The following is an 18,017-nucleotide window of genomic DNA, read 5'->3' as shown; positions in this document are numbered from 1 at the left end:
AATCAAGACATTATTTCATAGATATTTGTATTCTTCTCCAAAATTCACATGCACAAATTGCACATGACTGTTCTGCTGAAAATCTGACCATAATCTTAAGTGTATACTTCAAAGTTCAATTTATCAGTTTTCCATAACGGAATGTGGTATTTACTACTGGTAGTGTCATTCTGCAGGCATTTTTATTCTCATGAATCTCTAGTTCTCCATTTTGCAGTGAGGTATTTAAAAGAGATGAGTTAAATGTGAAAATTACTTTCATTATTCAGACTCATAAAAACTAGCAGATTGAAACAACTAACAGATTTTTCCTGTTGCTCCTAAAATATTTGATTTTTAACCACGTAGTCTAATTACTTGTCCAACACATGCATTCAACTATCTAAAGTCCATATTCTCCTGTTCAGACTTCAACCGAATCATGACATCTTTATTATGCTAGTAAGGAATGAAGAATTGTACTTAAAAAAAATGTCAGTTCTACATATTTACTAATTGTTTATAGCATTGATCAAATATTGAGATAGTCCCATGATAACACTGAGAGGTAATATGTTAAACACAGTTTACAATGCAGTGAAGATCTGTATCGTTCCACTGGAAAGAGCAGGAATGCAAAGTAGCCCTTTCCACCCCCTGCAAAAGGCTGCAAATCCTACTTGGCTTTTTCATGAGCCACCCAAGGCAGGGAGAACTCCTGAGCCATTCTTTCCTCAGCTCATGTGTAAAAGAGAACCTAGCTCCAAGCAAGGACCTGAAGATTTGGTTCCCTGAGAAAGGTACTTTGCCTCATTACAGCTGGTTGAAAGAAACATACTTCTAGTTGTCTTTTAGTCTCAAGAAAATTATTAACTAGGTCAACTTTTAAAAGAAAATTAATTGTGTCTTTGAAATGAAATAACAAATAGAATAAAATGTTATTAGATAATCCTTTAAAAAATCCTATTTTTTTCTAAAAACATGTGTGGTTTTCCCCTGATAATCAGATTAAAAAAAAAAAAGAAGTTACTATCCGCAAAAAAGTAAGTCACCTAAGACTCAAGAGAGTTTGTAACTGTACAGAGGAAGATTTGTCTACGAATACTGATTATCAATCTTATATCTAATCCTATAGAATAGCCTATTAGTATCAAGCAGGATGTTTAAATACTTTCCAATTTCCCTCTTAACAGGATTATCTATCAAGATTACACTTTATCTCTTTCATTATTCACTCTGGTGATGAAACTGCCTTCCTCTCCTATCACAAATGACCTGCAAATATCCGGGCTGGTCAGTGGTGATCAACAGTATGTCATTTCATTGTGTGCAGATGGCAGCAGTGTCTGGAAGCAGAAATTTCACTGCAAACTCTCCTGAGAATAGCATATTAAAATGTTGCCTTTGTGGAGGGCTGATGTGGATGTGGTAGGCCATTTACCATTTAAATAAATGTTGACATACTTAAAGGTTTTAAATATATCAACATTTAATTTACAAAGTGACAGGGGAGTCTGTTATATATATGGACTTGTACTATAACACACCATGGCTGTGAAAAATAAAAAGCAGCAGTTGGTGCCCCATCTGTAGAAACAGTATGTTATTTCTATAGCTGCTCCTTGTGCATTGTGCTATTTTTCTAAACACCTTAACCATGAAAATCTGCAGGATGCACTTAATACATTCAAAACACAGAAATGCTTCCCCACCCTGCTGTCATAGTGTCATGGTATCCAGAGGTAAGGCATCAGGCAAAGAATAACCTTCAAGAACATTGGCATTTTCTAATCAACAGTTAAAAAATAAGGAGGAAAATGAAGTTGACATTTCTAAAGTGCAAACATGACAAAAGGGAGAGGTGCCATATTCAAATACTACCATTGCAAGAAAAAGTGAGTATAAGTATCAGCAGTACCTTATAGCCCAGAATAGTCTCTATGTACTTTTACTGAATTTTGTTCACTACAGTGTAGATCCCATTTAAATAAATGGAAAATGGTATTTTCATCTTTAAAAAATAACAGACAAACAGTAGGCATTTCTAACAACAAACGGCTACCATGTATCTCAGTAGGGTCAGATATATCTCTAGCTAAAACACTTACTGTAAATAAAGGCAAAATTGGGCACTAAAAGGATGACTTCGGTGTTCACAAAAACCCTGAACAAGACTCTGACAATGAAAATGACCTTCCTGTTTGTGAGGAACAGCTCACTGGTGTACATGTATTCTAGTGGTAAATCTAAAAGCACATTTCTAACACAGAAACTTGCAAGTCAGACTGATTTCCTGAATCCTTCATAAGATAGTAGGTGTGTCTGTCCAGAAGAGTGCAAACATAAATGGTAATAAATAACTAGCACACCCTGAGAAGAGAAAATCCTCTTTTTCAGTGATACAGCAGTCTTCCAAGTCTTATTGTCAGAAAGGATAAGAATGCATTAGAGAAACCAGACCAATAAACCCAAACCATTCACTGTTACAGAAAATTTCTGACTTGTCTACCTAAATCTAATGGAAATGAAGTTGTTTGTGAGTATAACATAGCCTTACAATAATTTCCTGGGAATAGTGAAATATGAATACTACTTTGCACAGAATGCTGTCATAGGGAGCAATTTCATCTCAATAACGCCAGTGCATTTCTCTGCTTCCAGATGCTTGGAAATTTTTCCGTTGAGCAACTATCTACAACTTCTCTCTTAAGATCTTCACATTGGATCATTAAGTGTTTTTCCTTTAAGATTTTCAAATTTTGCTCAAAAACTTGGAGGTCTTGTGTTATATTCCCTTCAGAATCCTGTTCAAGCAGTCCTTTCGCTACTTGCAGTTAGTTGAAAATGTGCCTCAGAAGTTCCTGTCTGGGCTTGCTTTTCACATTTAACAATCAATTATGTAATGGCATTATCATTTTCTGAAATGTAGATGGTGCCTTACACAAATGTAATGGAACTCCCAATGACCACAGATCCAAGAAGCCACTTGAAAATGTAACAATTGTCCATTTTCCTGTTTCAGCCATTTCTTTCTATTTTACTCAGAGCTCTGCAAACACAAACAATTAGACGATGTTACAAAAAGAACTTCCATTCTGCATGTGCTTACACTGATCAAGATTATAAGATTAATTTTGAAACAGATTCAGAATAGACTGCTGTTGTTAATTTTTAAAACAGTATTTCTTCCAGCGTTTCCCTTCCTCACCTCATTAACCTCACTCTGTAAAGCCAGTCCAAGGAATTTGGAGGGAAATATTTAGTTTTAGCAAATAAAGGATGAATTAACTGAAATAAGTTAATAGGTATCATGAAGCTTTTATAATCTCTTGTTTTTCAAGTGTACAATACACTTCACCTTTCTCCTCTGCCTTTGTTATTAAAGGTGTCTCAAATTAATCTCATTCAGTTGTGTCTGGCATTTGCTCCTCCTCATTGACAAGTTCTTTTCTTTCATACTTAGCAGACCGTTACACACCCTACCGTTGTCATCAAGTTCAGCACGTATGAAGAGCTCACTGATATTTATTTTCACCCTGAAAGATCCAGGTCAGCATGCCTTGCTACTCAGGCAATACTAAAGGAAAGTCACATGAACAGAAATGTAGCAAAGAGAAGTGCAGTCTTTCTATGGCTTTTTTTTTATATAACTGATGCTGCCAAAACTTTTTGCTTGCATGCATAGCTGAAAATGTCTCCTTGAGCAATTTTCATGATATAATGCTCATATTTAAGGACCTTACTCTGGCCTATAATAATTCTTAGCTTATCTGGTTTTATCATAATGACTGTCCAGTAACCTAGCAGCATATTTGTTTAATGGCAATCTCACTATCTTGGCAAACACAAAGGTGTTTTCATTTCTTACTGCCATATGAAAATCATGTAATTCATTTCTTGGTGCTATGTAAAAGTCATGTAATTCATAATTCTTCTTATATCCTATTGCAATCCTTGTCGATAGGAGATACCATCTGTAATGTATCCTGGTTTATTAAAGTCATCCAGTACTTAAAGCTTATTTTTTCCATCCTGTACAGGGCAACTAGGCAAGTTCTAGGTCTGTTGGATAACACTGGGATAATACCGTATGCTTCAACCTACTGTCCCAGACTTTCCACTCAAAAGCGTGGGATGTGTCCCTTGAAGTCATGTGAAATCCCTCTGAGATGCAGGTGTCTTTGTGTTACTATATAAACCAACCCTTTTCATCCTGGTCAACCGTAATGTTCTCATCTCTGCTTATTTTTTGTGGTTGGGTGCCTGTCTGGAAGTGCAGGCTATGGTTGGGTGCCTGTCTGGAAATGCAGGCTATAACTTTATATATGTCTTGAGCCAAATGAGTCAGTAATGCTGCCAAACAAGCAATCTTACCTTCTCATTGTTCCCACCTCTGCAACATTTTCTTTGTCCTGGCACAAGTGGTTTCCCAGCCACAAAGCAAAGCACCTGGCAAGACTAGCACAGGCGAACTGTCTGATAGGGTTCACTGACTGCATGAACACTTATGCTAGGACAGACAAGGGGCTGATAGCAGCAGTGAATTAGGAGAGCAGGACAACTTTGTTTTGGCAATGCTAGCTTATGTCAACTTAAACCATCTACCGCAGTTTCAGTTAGTTTATTTCTGGAGTCAGAAACCACTCTTCAGTCAAACTTTGTACATCTATTAAGACATCCAACCAAGACTTCATTGCTGCAGGCTTATTGGAGCTTTGTCCTATTGCTCAGTAACAACGATTTTGCAATTCTTGGAAAACTGTGGAGAAAAGTAGGTAGTTTTATGCATTCGTTCCTTTTATTAAAAGGAGGACACAACAACCCTCTTGCCTGACACCACTGATTTGTGTTTTGATCTCTTTATCTCTTAATGAAAAATGTCTGTCCTTGTATCCAATCATCTTTCATGTTCTATTTTAATTAGATGAACTCCTCATTTTTTATAACTCACAGAATTTTACTTGTGAAACAGAATTTTTACTATCCTTGCAAGTAGTTGCTATTTCCAAATTCACATCCACCTTTCCTATATATTATACTTTTACATTAATACCTAGGTCTCGCAGAAAACTTCACTCAAAACAATTTGTAAGATTTCCTCCTCTTCAGCATTTCAGAAAGGCAATTTTCAATTCATTCTGTCCATACGCATTTCCATTTTGAGAAACCATTTTCCTTCAAAAATCTTAAGGGTTTTAAAATATCAAGTAATTTAATTATTGTAAGAGATCATGGTAAGAGAGGTCAACAACTACCTTCTTTCTGAGGCTATTGGTACTCATGTTTGCTTATACCACTTGGCTGGGAATCATGAGTAGCTAGCACTCCTGAGTACATGGAAGCTTGTCTCTGCTGTAGCACATCACATATAAGGGTACCTTAGACATGTCCAGGTTTGATAATCCATATTGTTGATTCCAACAGCCATTATATTCTTCTCTACACTGGTGCTTGAGCTACATGCATTTAGCTCTAAGATTTCCAGGAACAGACATGAGGCTCTCTGTGCTTCACCAGCTACAGCTGGTTCTCAATATACTGTTGGTAAACTTGTCTCTTCTTCCTGTATCTCTTAATGGAAGTGATTTCAGCTAATCTATATATTTAGCTGAAAACAAACAGCTCCTAACTTCCTCTGTGAGACCTCCTCTGTGAGATACCACTCTGGCTGGTCCTTGCTGCATCTTTACAGCTTAGCTATGAATGTTGAACAGATTGAGAACTCTCTCTGCTACTTCAGATTCTCTTCTGGAAAATAGGTTTGATAGTTGAGACCAGTGGACCGTGGCAGGTGATCTGACATAAATTCCCTAGTCAGACTGGACTTAGAGTGGTGTGTTCTAATCTCCTTGGACTGTCCTGACTGGCCTGCAGGAACCTGCTGCATAAGATAGTTGCCAGGATCCTCTCTCTTGAACAGGATTGCGTTTGGGATGCCATAACTGATGTTTAAGAAAATGCATTAAATCTAGGCTTCTGGCAGACCAGAGACTTATTCTAGACTCAACAATCCCTCCCTGAAAAAGATGAACATGTGGACTCTGGTAGTTCGGCAATGAGGATCCTTCCCTTATGTCCCTGGTTTCCTTGCTATCAGCTACCTGTGACACACTGTCACAAAAGCACAGGGCTTTGGACTGTCAGAAGTTCAAGTTCAGCTCCTTGCTGAATATCTCATACCACTTATCATAGAATTGGCAGGTAAGTCGAGTTCTTGTCTTCTTTGTAGACAGAATAAAGCCTTGAGTTTCCTGAACTTGATATTTGTCGGTTTATGTGAAGATGCCCAGCTTCAACAAAATATCTTCATATTATTGCCTGGGAGCTTTCCCAGCAGTAGAGACCTATATCTAGGCACAGCCCAGACAAACATTAATCACACTTCCGGTCTCATAGGCTGTACAACTTTGTGCCAGCCCTATAGCTCCTTACAGATGCAGGTTAAAAATAACTGCTTTGTGGACTGCTAGGCCCAGCCTTTTACAGACCCCCCAGAAAGATGTGGCTTGCAGACGTGGAGAAGTGGTAAGAACATGAGGACTTAGACCTCTAGCAGCCCACAAGGCCTGAAGAGTTACTCTTGGAGGACTATATTAAGCCAAGTTAGCTGAGGACCACATGAATCATGAGCGAAGCAACAGAAAACAAGCATGTGCTAGCTTCTTGTCCCTCTCTAGGTTTCTCCAGCCAAGGACATTTTTAATTCCCTTCAGAATAGTGTACTTAGGACCTTAATAAGAAACTCTCACAAGTATTGCAGATGTCACCCTGAGTGACATGCTCAAGGCCTCATAGGAAATTGTTAGCAGATACAGGAACAGTCCTCCAAACCAGGTTCAGTTCTTTCCTTAGATACACATTCATCTTTTCTTTGTGGTCTACTTAATGGGCAGAATGCCTTCCAGTCACTTGGTGAGTGAGGAAACTCTAACATACCTCCTTCCACTGCACTGCCAGCTCCTGCTCCGACAGTACAAGTGTCAACAAATGTCATATCAACTAAAACTTTGTAGATTGTCTGCACTACAGTGTAACTGAATCAGTGGTTATCAATGTCCAGAAATCTTAGTCTAAAAGCCAAGTACAGATATCTTTAATAGGATTTCTGTAGGAGCACAATAAAATTAATAAAGTAATTAATAAAAGTAATATCTTGTCTGAAACTATGCATTAGTGCCTTACTGCAAAAGGGGAAGTGGGAGGTAGAAATGAAATGTCTTGTATATAGCACATACAGAATGATGAAAAATGTATAAATGTAACAATAAAAGATAAAGACTATGATTACCTAACAGATACCTTCATTCATCTGTAATATTGGTGAACTAGTTTCAAATACAGAAAAATTAGTCATTCATGGGAAAATACCTATCCATGTAAATTGGCTGAGAATGCCAAGAAGTTTCCTGTGTTCCCTTAGTAAGCTGTATTTTCTAAGAGAATGATAATAAAGTCTATATCTTGTAAGCATTTTTATAAGCTCTCAAATAACTTACAGTGCACTATTTAAATGTAGATTGCCTTTTTACAGTGTGACTTCTGAACAAAGAAAAATTATTGGCCTTTTGATACCATAGGAATTCACTAAAGGGATGATCCTATCAAAGCAGGTTGTCATTATTTTATGAGCTTCTTCTCCCCCCAACATAAATGCCATTCTTTAAAAGAAACAGTGACATAATATAAAGTATATTTTAATCACACCATCTAATTACAAGGAAGAGTAAATCACTTAAAAACCACATGCAAAGTGTCTTTGCTACCATGTAACAAAAAAGAGTAATTAGCAATAAAATAGGATAGTGCCATTTTGACAGACTAATGGAGTACATGGGACTCGTGGAATGCTTCTCCCATTGGAATGCATGACAACGGCAGAATCTTTCAAAGTTGCTACAGGGAAATTCAAAGGTAATTTGGTTAGTTATTTAAATTTGTCATATAACAACTTTGAAACTGCCTTTGTCCCCAGTTCAGATGTATTCTTTGAAAGAGATTTCTTTTGTACTTCTACAAGTCTCAGAGATGCGTAAGTGCCTGGATTCCTGTTCTACCGATGTACATCAATAACTGCTTGAGAAGAATAAAGCTTCAGCACTGAAAATGGCTGGGTACATCTCAGTGACATCTACAGAAAAATGACAGCTTTATAGAGACCACAACCACAGTCCAGGCATTAAAGAAATGGTGATTTCAAACTCAGTATTAATTTATATTCTCTTATACATTTACTGAGCTCCACTTTTGAAAGAGACAGGTTGCTCACTACCATTTCTACTATTAGGAAGCTGCCATGAAACTTCATTTCCTTAATGGTTAGAAACCTCTGAATTTTTTCCTATTTAGTTCATTTTCCTTAAATAAGGGAGGCCAGTCTTTCTTAGAGTGACCTAGATTACAGCTAGTAAGTGTCTTTTATTTGTACAGTAATTATTCCCTATTGCTGTACAGAATGCTTTATCTGATCCATGGCAGGCTAACTATTGTCTTTTTCAGGGGTGTAATACATAGTCATCTTATATCCAACTTTTACATCCCTCTTTTTTATGACCTCAAACCAGTGAATCTTAAAAGTTTGCCAATCATTTTTGCTGTCGGCTTTGTAAGGAAGTTCTTCTATCAGCACTGTCTGACTTTTTGTAACAGTATCACACATGGAAATATTAAACAAGAACAATCCAAGAAAACAAAAAGAGCAAGAACACTCATCATTTAAGAACTTTACCCTTTAATTGCCTATTCACCCCAAACAATATTCTTTAGTCCCCAAATACCATGGTGGTAATGTAGCTATTTTAGTGTTAACTTTATATTGTATTTCAAAGTCATTGCTGACGTACTCTTATTCCTGAGCAATGTCATATGCTGAAGATGAACTTTTTGGAAAGTTTCAGATTAATTGATTAGGGATTTGACAAAAAAAAATGTTTGCAAAAGGTGAAAAGTTTTTCACTTCTCCTAAAGCCTTGCTTCAGTAAGTCATCTACACTTACTAAAGCTATGCCATTTTATTTGTCTACCTTTTGAGGGGAAAAAAGTGCCTTTGTCCAGGCAATTAAGACTGGAAATATTTGCTATAATTTTTTAGATGGCTTAAAAACATGTAATCTATCTATCAAGTTTAGAGTATTTGCTGCCTCTGATGACAAGATGTGTCTTGTCCAATGACAAGAAATCTACACGGATCATCAACAGAATTTGTAAAAACAGAAGTGATGTTGAACAAACTTCCTTAAGTCTGAAATATTAGAGTACCACAGAGCAATAAACAACAAAGTGCAGTTACACTACAGAGCCAGATCAGACTGACTGACTGCATTTAAAAAGACCATGCACAGAAACATAAGAAGGAAATATTAGTCTTTTATTAGAATGGTGAAAGATAAAGAACTTCTAATGAATGCAAAGCTCTTTTCAGGATACAGGCAGGTATACCTTCCTCACTACTTTATCACCTACACTTCAGTTTTGTAACAGTTAAAGCTTATTACATGTTTCTTGCTTAATTTTACATACCAGGTATTTTTTCCTGGAAATGTCTCAGAAGAATTAAACAAGTGCTGTGAGAAAACTGAGGTGGAACCAATTTAGAAATTAGCAGCTGAAGAATCTACAAACACCTTCAATTTAGATCCTCTAGTCAGAGGCTGTCATAGATTTTATTGCATAGGCCCTCTACTTTTCAAATGGATAGTCCAGGATGTACAACATCATCCCAAATATCACTAAGTCCATTTAGATGCAGTTTCCCTTGACCTTGGCAATCGAGCATGTCCTACAATACTGTGAAATATTATTTTTGGAGGTTAATGTTTACACCCACAGCTTGAAAATGTCAATAAAGTTTTTTTTTTTCACTTAGAACACCCAAAATATTTATTTTCAATCACAACAAAAGAGACTGTAAGAGGTTCCTACAAAAGATTCATTCCTCCTTGTGTAAATCAGTCTTTTTTTTTTACAAACTGGCTTAAAGATATCACTCAAGACATTTTGAAGATATAAAAAGAGATCTGGCAAAACCCCAGCACTAGTTCTCATGAGACTGAGTGCATGTGTACACATATATTGGATGCTCCATGTATGCATGTACATGTAGAGAGAATTGCAATGAATAATGATTTATGAGATACCTGTATCTTGAATCTTCAAAGTAAATGGTGAATGTCCAGGCTCTAGAAGCTTGACAAGCACTGTTCTCATATGTAACCCTGTTTCATCATACCAGAATACATCTATCACATTTCCAGTGCAAACCACAAGCTCTGATTAATCACTCTGAGAACACAATTACACACACTGGCTTTTCAAAGCCACGTCCTGATTCCTGACTGGGACAGCCATGCATCAGCTCTCAACCCTGCTCAGCTGGGACATAACAAATCACACACCAATGAATGACACATGCAAACCTTTTCTGCAGTAGTACCTGCAGGAGAGAGAAAAACAGGGCAGAGAAAGGAAAAAGGTAATATAACACCATGTAAGAACTGGGTATGAGAAGGATTATGGGCAGAAAACCAAAATGACACATGCAGAAAAGGCTCTCCAGTAGTAGCCTGTGGTCCCCTCAAACATTTTGCTTTGCTGTTTTGGAGGAAACAAGTTAGCTTGGAACTTCTTAGTAGCTATGACATAAAAGGTCTGTATTGATTTCTGTGCAACAACTGCTGCTCCAAAGGGCTGTGTTTGGAAAACAGCAAATACAAATGGTAAATAAGACTTTCCGTTTTCATTTTCTTTCTCCCAAATGAAAGGATGATTCAGTACAATAGCTATAAGCCATCTCAACATGTGCAATAGTCAGATATTTAATGTAATTGTCAGGTGGACGAAGGCAAAAAGTGATCTTATTCTCACAGTTTATTGCTATAATCCTAGTAAATAACTCCTCCTTATCACGTATAGACCTCAAACACAGATATAAACTGACATTCCCATATGTGAAGTAAATAAATAACATCTTTCCATAAATATCACAATTTCAGATACACAGCACAGTTAGCCTAATGTGATTAAAATAAGTACATTGAACCTCTCAAAGGCTCTTGAGCTTTAATAGTCTGCCTCTCTTCAATGTGTCAAATGGTCCCACTCCTAAGTAAAACCTATCATATACTCCAGCAGATCCTACAGAAAAAAATAAGCAAACAAATGTAAGCAAGCAAACAAATTCAGCAAGCAAAGCACCGAAGTTTGTTATTACGGAAGTTGGTTATCATTCCAACTGTAGACCATCAAAAGTATGCAGTGAAGCTCAAGGTGGACTTTTTTTTTCAGAATTGGGGAGAAGGAGATAAGCTTAATTTTCATCACATGTAATTTTTGCAACCTATTTCTCACTGATGGCGTAGGTTTTCTGCTGTTAAGAAATGTCCAGTTTTGCCTCTTTATGAATGAATAGGGAAGAGACATTTCTGAGATTATGTCTGAGGAGGAGTGGAATGGAGAATAGGTGTTCTGCACCCACAGGAGAAAGCTTAGAAAAACAGTCCGCTGTTGTTCAAATTACTAGGATTTAGCTTGGGACTGTAATTGGTAATGATGCAATTATAGTGAAGGGAAGAATACTGAAAGGGTGTTGTTCTGTGGCCAGAATAAATCGAAAGAAAGGAAATAATAAAGGATACTAATTTTGTAAATATGCTTGCATAAATGAGGCATGTTGGGTAGCAGTAACAGAAAAGTGTATCTGATTAATCTTGGCTCTCCTTTTGCTTCACTGCACAGCTTATCTGTAAGATTTGTGTTGTAAACACAGCCAGAAGCCCCCTATTTTTCCACTGCTTCAGTTTAAAACATGGCATTTACCAGATTTTATGTAGTATCTGCTGCTGCACGGTGAATCAACTTACTTATTAAATACAAAAGTTATTAAGGTAAATGTATAATTCTTCAGCAACCAATCACAAAGTGTATGTTTTAGTTTTGTCATACAGCTTGCCTACTAATTTGTAAAACTGCTGTAATTAAATCTACTGGTGTCTCTCCTCTACAGCAAAAAAAAAGTATATATGCAAAGCATTTCAGCCAGTCCCCCAAAGAACACTGTGTTCCCTCCCCAAATCACAATACTTCATCGTCCCAATTCTTTTCCAGAAGAATAACTGATATTAAGTTACAGTACTCTTTTCATAGCTAAGATTTTCACCAGGTTACTCTTCTGCCACTTTGGTTTAGTACTATTGTAGCTTGTACTGGTATTGTTCCTTAAAAATATGTATGTCTTTTTCCTTAAAAATACATAACAATGGTAGAATTACATTATTGATAAAGAAAAACACAGGGGACAAAGGAAATATCAGGGCTTCATTAGCCAAGGTGTTTGCATCAGGCATTATCAGTGCTGGCAGTGGATGTCCAATAAAAAAGAATCTGATTTTTTGAACAGAAAAAGTAATCTTTCTATGTGTCCAAGTTATGTGACCATAAAATATAGTTTTCATCTACTCCCTGCTGTTTTGTAATATTTGTAGTATGTATACTATTATGAAACAATAAGGAAAGGCCAAAGACAAACAGAAGGCTTTAAAGTGAGATCCAAAGATTTAGTGTCCTGGGGGACAAAGCACTGTCACTAGTGACATCTCCTTTCTCACAGGTGCAAGAACCACTCAGAAAAGGACAAGATCAGAGCAGCTGAGGGAATAAAAATAAGAGATGGATACAAAAATTGGACTGTGGGAGGGGATTGTTACATAGATTAAAAAAAATTAGTACTCTACAAAAATACAGGAGGATTAAATGAACTAATACAGTTAGTCTCCCCAAGCAGCTAAGTAGTTTGTTTCCCAAATCTAGGAAGGGCTTTTTAAAAGGATTGTTTTAAGGGAAGAACTGCAGGGTTGACAGTAGGAAATAGTCATGGAATGAGTAAGGACTGCAACAGAAGTGGATGTGATACGAAACCACGGATTTAAGTCATAGTCCAGAGGATACATAAACAAATGGACACCATGGAGATGCTGAATGACAGAATTTTGGGTGGACTTGATGTTTCAAAAGTATCATTAATATATGGTCACAGATGAGTAACAGTAGGGATACGAGAGATCAGAACCTTAATTTCTGAAGTACTTATTAGCAAAAACCTTCATAATATAGCAACCAGAAAAAGCAATAGGGATTAAACAAAGATAAACTGTACTTAACTGGAATGTTTTTGTACAAAGAGCACATATTTAGACCTCCTTTATGAAATATAGAGGTATCAAGTGAATTGCCCATCACTGCAAGCAAAAATTTACATATTTTTTATAAATTAGTGGGAATGAAAAAGATACATTTTCACTCTCATTTTTTACCTTTATCACAAGATTACACGAGAAGCTACATTAGGTCAATCTGGCCAACCTTTGAATTGAGGACTGTCAGGAATATATCTGCTGCAGATAATGTTTATATTTTTCTTTGACATCCCTATTTCATTTGCACTTAAATCAAACCCTATCATTAAGAACAGAGTGACACCTTCTTTCTGTGATTTCATCAAATTGTATTCTGAGTAGTAAAATGACTTCTTCCTGCAGTTTTTGATACATGCTACAATCATCTTTATTCTCATATTGAAGATACCTACAGAGCATTACTTCCTTTGGTTACATTGCCACATTTCACCCCAAAGATGAGCACATTCATGGCCACTGAACTTACTTTTGTCTATTCATAACAAGAAGTTCTTTCTGGTTTAGAAGTGTTAAATAAAACTTATATATTATTATAAATGCATGTCTCATCTGCCATAGACTGACAGATTTAATGACTGGGAAGAGAATCACAGAACAAATTGTTATTATAATAATGCATGGAATGCTTCTGCAATTAAGGATGGGTTGACTTTCTATTTTAAAGCCCAGTGTGCAGTCTGTAATATTACAACACTCTAAAAGAGCCTGGGGCTTTGTGAATAATATGCTATTAGTAAAGATGGAATATTTCTTTTTTTTCTTTTCTAAAAACAGTGTATAGATTTCTGCTTCTTCCTACTGAGTTGAAAATAATCTTCTCCCGTTTTGAACTTACATCTAAGAAGTAACATTTTCAAGCAGCTAATAGATGGAGCCATTTCACTATGTTAAAAAAATCATAGTATTTGTACATTTGGAAAACCATTATTGAACATGCAGAGTAATTACTTCTCATAACCTCATTTGTTATAGAATCATAGAATCATAGAATCATTTTGGTTGGAAAAGACCTTCAAGATCATCAAGTCCAACCATTAACCATGCCCCCTAAACCATGCCCTGGAGTACCCTGTCCACTCGCTTTTTGAATACCTCCAGGGCAGCCCATTCCAATGTTTGACAACCCTCTCAGTAAAAAAATTTTTCCTAATATCTAACCTAAATCTCCCTTGCCTCAACTTGAGGCCATTTCCTCTCGTCCTATCTCCAGCCACCTGACAGAAGAGACCAGCACCCACCTCACTACAACCCCCTTTCAGGTAGTTGTAGAGAGCAATAAGGTCTCCCCTCAGCCTCCTTTTCTCCAGGCTAAACAGCCCCAGATCCCTCAGCCGCTCCTCATAAGACTTGTGCTCCAGGCCCCTCACCAACTTCGTTGCCCTTCTCTGGACACGCTCCAGCACCTCCATGTCTTTCCTGTAGTGAGGGGCCCAAAACTGAACACAGTACTCGAGGTGCGGCCTCACCAGTGCCGAGTACAGGGGAACAACCACCTCCCTGCTCCTGCTGGCCACACTGTTCCTGATACAGGCCAGGATGCGATTGGCCTTCTTGGCCACCTGGGCACACTGCTGGCTCATATTCAGCTGGCTGTCAACCAGCACCCCCAGGTCTTTCTCTGCCGGGCAGCTTTCCAGCCACTCTTCCCCAAGCCTGTAGCGCGGCATGGGGTTGCCGTGACCCAAGTGCAGGACCCGGCACTTGGCCGTGTTAAACTTCATACAATTGGCCTCAGCCCATCAATCCAGCCTGTCCAGATCTCTCTGTAAAGCCTCCCTACCCTCAAGCAGATCGACCCTGCCTCCCAACTTGGTGTCATCTGCAAACTTGCTGAGGGTGCACTCAATCCCCTCATCCAAATCATCAATAAAGATATTAAACAGAACAGGGCCCAACACCGAGCCCTGGGGAACACCACTTGTGACCCACCACCAACTGGATTTCACCCCATTCACCACTACCCTCTGGGCTCGGCCATCCAGCCAGTTTTTCACCCAGTGAATAGTGCACTTATCCAGGCCACGAGATGCCAGCTTCTCAAGCAGTATGCCATGAGAGACAGTGTCAAAGGCCTTGCTGAAGTCTAGGAAAATAACATTGACAGCCTTTCCCTCATCCACTAGGCGGGTCACCTGGTCATAGAAGGAGATCAGGTTGGTCAAGCAGGACCTGCCTTTCGTAAACACATGCTGACTGGGCCTGATCCCCCTCTTATCCTGGAGCTGCCATGTGAGTGCTCTCAAGACAAACCGTTCCATAATCTTTCCCGGTACCGAGGTCAGGCTGACAGGCCTGTAGTTCCCCGGATCCTCCCTCCGACCCTTCTTATAAATGGGAGTCACATTGGCAAGCCTCCAGTCCTCTGGGACCTCCCCTGTTGACCAGGAATGCTGATAGATGATAGAGAGTGGCTTGGCAAGGACCTCTGCCAGTTCCCTCAGTACTCTTGGATGGATCCCATCAGGTCCCATAGATTTGTGAGTGTCCAGATGGTGTAACAGGTCCCTAACTAATTCCTCCTGGATTAAGGGGAGTATGTTATGCTCTTCATCCTTACCTTCCAGCTCATGAGGTGGAGTACCCTGAGGATGATTGGACTCACTATTAAAGACTGAGGCAAAGAAGGCATTAAGTACCTCAGCCTTTTCCTCATCACTGGTTGCTACGTTCCCTTCTGTATCCATTAAAGGATAGATATTCTCCTTGGGATTCTTTTTACTGTTAACATATTTGTAAAAACATTTTTTGTTGTCCCTTACGATAGTGGCCAGAATTCGTTCTAGCTGAGCTTTCGCCTTTCTAATTTTCTCTCTGTATGATCTAACAAGATCCCTGTACTCCTCCCAAGTTGCCTGCCCTTTCCTCCAGAGATGATAAACTCTCCTTTTTTTCTTAAGTCCTAGCAAAAGCTCCCCATTCAGCCAGGCTGGTCGTTTTCCTCGGCGGTTTGACTTGCGGCACATGGGAATAGCCTGGTTCTGAGCCATTAAGATTTCCTTTTTAAAGAATGTCCATCCTTCCTGGACCCCTTTGCCCTTCAGGACCGTCTCCCAAGGGACTCTCTCAACCAGTGCCTTGAAGAGGCCAAAGTTAGCCCTCCAGAAGTCCATAGTGGTGGTTTTGCTGACCACCTTCTTTGCCTCACCAAGAATTGAAAATTCTACCATTTCATGGTCACTAAGCCCAAGACGGCCTCCAACCATCACACCTCCCACCAGTCCTTCCCTGTTCGTAAACAACAGGTCTAGCAAGGCTCCTCCCCTGGTTGGCTCACCCACCAGCTGTGTCAAGAGGTTATCTTCCACACACTCCAGGAACCTCCTAGATTGTTTACTCACTGCTGTGTTGTATTTCCAGCAGATGTCTGGAAAGTTAAAGTCCCCCACAAGGACAAGGGCACACGATTCTGAGACTACTGCCAGCCACTTGTAGAACGATTCATCCGTCTCTTCAGCCTGGTCAGGCAGTCTATAACAGACTCCCAGCACAATATCTGTCTTATTGGCTTTCCCTCTCATCCTCACCCATAAGCACTCCACCATGTCATCAGAATCGTGTAGCTCAGAACAGTCAAAACATTCCCTAACATAAAGAGCCACCCCACCATGACATTGATTCCATCATTTATCTTCAAGGGATTTTGTTTCACATCCCACAATCCCAATGATGTCAGTGTAGGTGTACTGGGATGTAGTAATAGAAGTAATAGAATAGAATTTCCTTCTACAGTAGTAGAAGGAAAACACGCCATCTTCATTTCCATATTACCTTTCATGCCAAAATCGCTTCAATGCACTGCAAAAAATACTGTCATCAAAACCAGAAATTTGCTTCCTACATTAAAAGACAGTATTTAAAACAGTTGTCCTTTGGCTTAATATGTACTGGTGGAATTAGTATTTTAAATGTGATGAAGTGATGAAAGTGGTGAAGTTTTATGGTGAAAATTAATTATCTTGCATGAGCTACAAACTTGCGAGTATATACCTATGGAACACAAAGAATATGGGAGCTGAAATAATTTCCTCCTCTCAGCTCACAACCTTCCAGTATTCTCTTCCCCAGAGAATGCCTGTCACACCCTTTTCCTCAAAGTAGCCAGAATGATTGCAAAGATGAACAGGAAAATGTTGGAATAATACTTTCAAACAAAGTGTAACATCAGTTGAGCATCACTAAATGAATTTTAACAGCATTAGGGGAAAAAAAAAAAAAAAAGATTAATTACTACAACTTCAGATTCAGGCATTTTCTAAAGTAGTTTTCCTTTTATCTCATTGCAAAAGACCATGATTTTTCATAAACTACTGTGAGAGTTGCTTACATCCAACAGTAGTAATTCTTTCAAATACAAACACTTCAAAGAATGAAACAAGTGCTGTCTGTGTTAGGAAGTAGGACAGGGCAACAGAGTCAATTTGTGCAGTGAAATCGCTGGTGCTGAGAACCAATGTCCTTTCTGACTGTGTTGCAGGCCCTGGTCCAGGGAACTGAATGACCGTCAGTGGTTAGACTGCCTTAGGCTGGCATGCACATCCTGGTTCAGCATTCTCTGAGACTATTTGGCAAGGCGGACCATAGCTAAGTGAGGCAGTTGCTTCAAAACTAAAAAACAAACGAAAGTGCACTTTTAATTAATTTGATGATGCTAAGTGAATATTGAACCAATACCATAGCTTAATGATAGGATAGTGTTGTAGAAAGCAATTTTTCAAAGACACTCCACCTTAAAGGAAAGGCATTGCGGACATTGAGAAAATCAAGAGATGATGAGGGGAAATAAAACCTGATAAGGTTTACTGAGGTTTACTTTTAAGTGTGTGTCACTTTTCTACAGAGAAGCTTGTTCTT

This window comes from Harpia harpyja, chromosome Z (assembly GCF_026419915.1).
Source record: "Harpia harpyja isolate bHarHar1 chromosome Z, bHarHar1 primary haplotype, whole genome shotgun sequence".
Taxonomy (NCBI): domain Eukaryota; kingdom Metazoa; phylum Chordata; class Aves; order Accipitriformes; family Accipitridae; genus Harpia; species Harpia harpyja.
The sequence above is the reverse complement of the archived record's forward strand: the minus strand, read 5'-3'. Positions refer to the sequence as shown.